At 37.9% G+C, this 6,654-nt stretch overlaps 1 pseudogene; it reads left to right on the top strand.

Moving 5' to 3' along the window:
* Nucleotides 1-5,088: 5,088 nt before the first annotated feature.
* Nucleotides 5,089-6,363, top strand: LOC149211601 (strigolactones hydrolase CXE15 pseudogene; annotated as a pseudogene).
* Nucleotides 6,364-6,654: the final 291 nt, after the last annotated feature.

Below are 6,654 nucleotides of genomic sequence, written 5' to 3'. Positions count from 1 at the left end.
ATTGCTTCTTTTCATTCTGATCATGGATGCCTTCAGCAAGGGAGTTAAGGTAAGTTTTGAGGAAACATTGATATATGGATGCAAAGTCTCCAAAGGATGAAAAAATTCTCAGCTGATGCTTGTTTATGATGCACTGTGTGCTCGTGAAACAATACTCTCTAAGTGGGTCGCTTTTCATAGGAACTTCATGGATTTATGTAAATCTTTTGGGCTCTACATAAACAAAGACAAAATTTGAGCTGATAGATGTGGTGGTGGATGACCTAGAAGTACTTGAAATAACATCCCTATTTGGAATAAAAATATTCTCTATGACAGATGGTTTTAAATACTTGGGATGTTTTCTAAAGCTTGGCAAGTAATTATTGAATGATTGGGAACGTCTTCTTTCTAAAAAAAAAAAAAGTGTTTGTTGGGACCAAAGATGGTTGACATTGGGTGGAAGAATCATTATGAAAAAGGTTGTCTTGACTGGCATCTTTATCCACTAGATGCATCTCTTTCATCTTCCCCAATATTTCATTAACAAGATAGACTCAATGGTGGCTAAGTTTGTTTGGTCTGGTTTTTGGTGTAGTAAAGAGGGTCCATCTAATTAGGTTAATGTCAATTTCCAAGTCGATTGTATGTGGAGGTTGGGGCATTATTGGCACATGATCCTTTAACCTAGCCCTTTTCGCAACAAATTTGTGGAGGTTATTTTGTGAGAAAGGGATCTGATAGAGCATATGAATACAAATACTCTTCAATGCATAATTGAGGAATGGATTGTTGAGGGGGCATCTTTAGCTAGCTGACATTCCAAGATTTGGGGCAGTATTAGAGTTGTCCTACCGTGGCTAAGCAGTAACCTTCGATGGGTGGTTGGAAATGGACAAAGGATCCACGTTAGTTTGGATTGGATCAAGGGTTTCAGTGGATGCCACTCTCTTCAAATACAAATAATCAAATCTCTCTCCTATATGGTGATGAACACCCTTGCTGGCCCGTGGGAGAGATAGAGACTTGTCTGTGTTGCTCAGGATTGGTCACATGCATGGCAGATTGGTTTATAGGAGGACATGACAGCTGAGTGGGAAGACTATCACGGTAGTCTATGCATGGTCGATATCCACTTATCACTGAGTTTGGATAAGCTAGTGTGGGGGGGTGGGGAGGCGAGCCAATGGTGAATGACAAAATCCCTCTCAAGGAGGCCTACGACCACATCATTTCGACCTCTCTTCCCCTACCATTCACAGAATTCACCTTGCTCATTTGGAAATGGGATGCTCCCTTGAAGCTAAAATGCTTCTCTTGGCTCGCCATCCATAATAGAGCATTGACCTGGGACAATCTTCTCAAGAGAGTCTTTTCTGACCCTCGATGGTGCCTTCTTTGCAAGTTGGATTCGAAGAATGGCCCACACCTATTCCCGTGCTATCATTTTGCCTCTAAAATGTGGGCAGAGGTATCAATTCATTTTGGAATCCCTACTATTAGTAATGTACCTTCCATCCATGATTGCGTACTCCTTTGGAACTACAGAATGAAGGCCTACAAGATTGTCCATTTTGATGTTCTATGGGGCATCTGGAGGGCTTGTAATGCCCTTATTTTTTAAGGAAAAGCTCTCGACATCAAACGAGGTACTATAGGTATAGTGGAATTATTCCAAGAGATTGTCTCTTGGCAACCAAAAATCCCTTGTTCATCTATCTCTTATTCTGATGTGGAGAGAATTTATCCAATATGTTTCTTTGATGGGGCTTCCTCCGGTGCTGACTATGAATGTGTGGTTGTTCTTCAATTTGACCTAGATGTTCACTTCCATTTCTCCTAGTATGGTGGTAGAGGACACAATGGTAGGGCTGAGTTATTAACTCTTTGGGGTGCCCTGCAATGTGCTTCCTCACTTGGCATTGAAAAAATCTTAATCATTGGAAACTCCTTATCTACGGTTAACTGGGTGAAAGTAATCTCATCTCATGATGTCCCCGATCCCTACAACTGGTTGCTACAGATTAGGAATTTCCTACCTCTCATCCTGGAAATCAACTTCAGGCATGTCTATTGGGAACGAAATTTGGAGGTAGATTCTCTTTCCACTCTCGGCCTCTCCATCTGCCTTGGGTTCATGTTCTTTGAACTCTTTTATGGTGGTCAGAGCAACAACATGGTTTTTTTTAGATCTAGTTCCCTCCCCTACCTTTGGTTTTTTTTTTGTTTCCATTTTTGCATTGAACTAAATGGCTTTTTGTTGGTTTCGTCTGTTTATTATTTCCTTTTTTGTTGTGGTCAATGATGCATCTTTGCTCTCTTTCGATTGACGATTTGACACTACAATAGATTATGTCATGAGACGGATGTTGGTGGAAGATACTTACTTGTGTTTGTAATCTATCTTATAAAGAATCATGAATATGTAAAACTTTTTCTTTATTGAATGGAAGTTCTGTTTTTTCGTCTAAAAAAGGAGGTCCTTTTGTGCTATAAATTATTTATTCTTGTAAAAAAAAATATTCATGATAATTACCATAAAATATTTGAAGATTGTATTCAAAATGGTAGATTGATTCAAAATCTCTAATACAACTCTTTCTTTTGACTCCCTCAATGTTTAATGACATTAGAAGCACTTTGGTGAACTTTTTAAAGTATGATGTAAATGATTCATTATGAATTGTTCATGTATGCAAACAATTGTATCAATATTGACTTTTGTAAAAGTCTTCCAAACTAAATGAAGCTGAGACATGAAAATTTTAAATAAATTTAATACTTGGATCATAAAACTATTTTTAATAATTAAAAGAATCATTATCGTTAAATGGGTCAACACTTCTAAGAAATATATCTTAATGTTATAAATATTCTAGAGAAAAAGAAAATGAATAGTTGTTGAATTGAGGCTTCTGTGATCCATAATAGTTGTAAGAAGAACTTCGATGTAAATCACATGTAGACAGACCTTTGTCGACGTGTTTCGAACCAACCAGTGTGGTTCATCGTCAAGACAAGTTAAAGACACAGATCCAGATTCGGATGTTAAATAGTGTGAGCAGAGCCTCCAACGACTATCTTGACCAACGGCAGACTGGGATAACTGTGGAATCTCTGCATCTTTTCAGAAAAGTTAAATCTGACTTCAACTTCGAGACCTGCAAGCGTGCCCGTTCAAATCGATGAACCTTAGAAGTAATGGCTTTACCGTGCAGGGAATCAATTCTTGAATTGAGGCTTCTGTGATCCATAATAGTCTTTTAAACATAAAAATTGACAACCATAAGATTTTTATTTTTGGAATGTTGAAAAAGAAAATATTGGATTTTCCCCTTTTAAAATTGAAAAAGACAATAAAGAAATAATGATGACATGACATAAACAATATAGACATTTATAAAAAAATAAAAGTGGAAATATCCTCTTTATAAAATTTAGTGCTCAATAATATTCCCATATACAAAAATAAAAATTCATATAATTGAAATGTATACTTTTAATAAGTTTTTTTTTTAATATATAATAAACCATTGTTTGGTCTTAGACGTTAACCACCACCACCATCATCATCATCATTTATAGTAATAAAAAAAATTAATAAAAACAAAAAAACACTTAAAATCATAACTAATAAAATAAAAATGGTTTAATATTTAGATATTTATAAATTATTTAATAATATTTTATATATATTTATAAAAAATTATTATTAATATTTTTTAATATTATTATTAATTTTTAAAATAAAAAATAAATGATATATATAAACACAAAAAAATAATTTTTTTTAAAATACTATTATATTAATATTTTTTTAAAATAAAAATTAAATTACTTCTCTTATAAACCAAGAAAATAAAATATGTTAGTTTAAAAAAAAACTAATTCCTATTGCGCAGGTAAGGGGATCTGATTGCGCAGTCAAAGGGAGTGAGTTTCATTAAATTATAAAGTGAAGACCGGAAGAGCCTCAATCTCTCTCCACATGAAGGCTCTCTCCACATGAAGGCAGGTGGATATCTTATCTCTCGAGTTCCGCGATTAACGCTGAAGGAGAAGTCAAGGGGAGTGAGTTTCATTAAATTATAAAGTGAAGACCGGAAGTGCCTCAATCTCTCTACGTGGATATGTTATCTTTCGAGTTCCCCAATTAACGTTGAAGGACAATACAGTTGTAATACACTTCAAGGGAAAGAGGCGGGGTTGAGAAAGTTTTGCACTGGTCTATAATGAGATTTTTTGGAGGGTTTTCATGTGGGTTTTTGGGTTTTTTTGATTAAAATCTGGCAGTAATTTATTGGAATCGCAAGTTTGATAGTTAGTTTCTGCACAATCAAAGTGTTCCAGAGGTTTTTCAGGATGTTGAATCCAAATATACAGTTAAAAAACCATTTTAAATAATAAAAATCAAGATTTAACCTCAATTTTTTTCCACCGTATTCAGTCACCTGAATCCCCAAAAAATCACATTATAAACAACTCCGAAAATTTCGAGTAGCACCATTCAGAATCTCCAAAAAATCAGATTATAAACAACTCCGAAAGTTTCCGGCAACACCATTCTCGGGTGAAAATAATTTCGTAGTCAATATTAACCTCCATCAGTATAAACGGAGATAAAAGGATGGGTCCACACTTCATGTCACCGGGTTTATTGAACCTGCCATCGGGATAAGGGTTTATTGAACCTACCATCGGATAAGGGTGGCCATTTTATGCCGCTTATAGAAAATTTGACAGATTTTTGATGAATTTTGTAGGGATTTTTTATTTTTGTGCTTCAAAATTCTTGTTTTTTTGAAGTTTTAATAATGCTGACTCTATTTCTACTATAAAAACATGATCCAGAAATTCCAACCACTTCTAATTTTCTAAACGATTCCTCTATACGATAAACAACCCCATTATCTCCCCTGTCCTTCTCGTCAGAAAGAAGTCCTCCTCAATCGCATTATCTCACCTGCCCTTCTCGTCACAAAGAAGTCTTCGATACGCGTTATAAAATTGGTGATGATGCAGAGAAATAATATAAAATTGGCCAGAAGTCTTAATCCGATTTTTAAACTGTAATTGGCCATTGAAAATCGCAATGAAATGGCCGAAAAATATTATAAAAGGGAGGGAAAGGGGAATGATTGTTCGCCACTGAAGTTGAGAAGTCTTTAGCGTTGAGAATTCCATGGCTTCAGCAGAGGTGGAGAACGTGAGTGGTATAGTCAAGGTGTACGCAGATGGCACAATTTTTCGTGTGGAGGATCCCCGGATGTTCGTCGAGGCTTCTCTGCAAGGAGAAGGTGGGGTTGCCAGTAAAGACGTTGTGTTGAACGAGAAGCTGGGATTGTGGGTTCGACTCTACTTGCCCTCTTCCCACCTCCAACAACAAACAGAAAACCGCCGCCTCCCGCTAATCGTCTATTTCCACGGCGGCGGATTCTGTGTCGGCTCTCCTGCCCTGCCGACTTTTCACAACTTCTCTCTCAAATTGTCGGTGACTGTAGGTGCGATCGTTGTCTCCGTGGCTTACCGATTGGCTCCGGAGCACCGCCTCCCCGCCGGCTACGACGACTGCATCACGGCACTCCAGTGGGTGAGCTCACATGCGGGAGACGGAGCAGACTTGGAACACGACCCGTGGCTCGACTCCCACGCGGACTTTTCCGCGGTGTATCTGATGGGAGACAGTGCTGGTGCCAACATCGCACATCACGTTGTGACGCTGCGTGGCGGTGTGGAAGCGTGGAACCCCATTACATTGAGAGGATCGATACTGGTGCAGCCCTACTTCGGCGGCGAGCAACGCACGCGGTCGGAGAGCGAGAGCCCGCGTGACGCGGTTCTCAATCTGGAGGGGAGTGACGCCTGTTGGCGGTTGTCTCTCCCGGTGGGCAATGACAGAGATCATCCATTCAGCAACCCTTGGAGCCCCGGAGCACCAAAGCTGGAAGAGATGTCGTTGCCTCCCTTGCTGGTGGTCATCGGTGGAAGAGATATGCTGAGAGACCGCGACCTTGATTATTGTGAGTCGTTGAAGCAGTGCGGTAAGAGCGTGGAGGTTATGGTGGCGGAGGAAGAAGAGCATGGTTTCTACTTTCTCAAACCGGACAGTCCCTCTTCTCAACGCCTCATGGAACGGATCTCCCATTTCATCTCCTCCTCTCGTTTAGAGTCTGCGATTCATATTAACCACGTTGACTGATAAATCGAGACAAAAATTTTCCGTAATAAGACTTTTCAATAATAATATATGCTATTTCTACATAAAACATGTAATAGTTGCTTGGACACACATGAAACTTAAGAGTATCAGGAATCTGCGGACTTCTTTCTATGTATTCAGATTATTATGTTTTCTTAATATAATCTAGCATGGTTTTCTATGTATTCAGATTATTATATTTTCTTAATATAATCTAGGATGGTTTTTTATGTCTCTCTTCTCAATGCCTCATGGAACGGATCTCCCATTTCATCTCCTCCTCTCGTTTAGAGTCGAATAAGACTTTTCAATAATAATATATGTTATTTCTAGATAAAATATGTAATAGTTGATTGGACACACCTGAAACTTAACAGTATCAGGAATCTGCTCGCTTCTTTCTATGTATTCAGATTATTATATTTTCTTAATATAATCTATGATGGTTTTTCTCTCTGAAAAAAAATGCTTTTCAA

The sequence above is a fragment of the Pinus tabuliformis genome, chromosome 1_1 (assembly GCF_031772625.1).
Source record: "Pinus tabuliformis cultivar Carrire ecotype Pingquan chromosome 1_1, CPIR1, whole genome shotgun sequence".
Classification (NCBI taxonomy): Eukaryota; Viridiplantae; Streptophyta; class Pinopsida; order Pinales; family Pinaceae; genus Pinus; species Pinus tabuliformis.
Note: the sequence above shows the minus strand (reverse complement) of the source record. Positions and strands in the feature narration are given on the sequence as shown.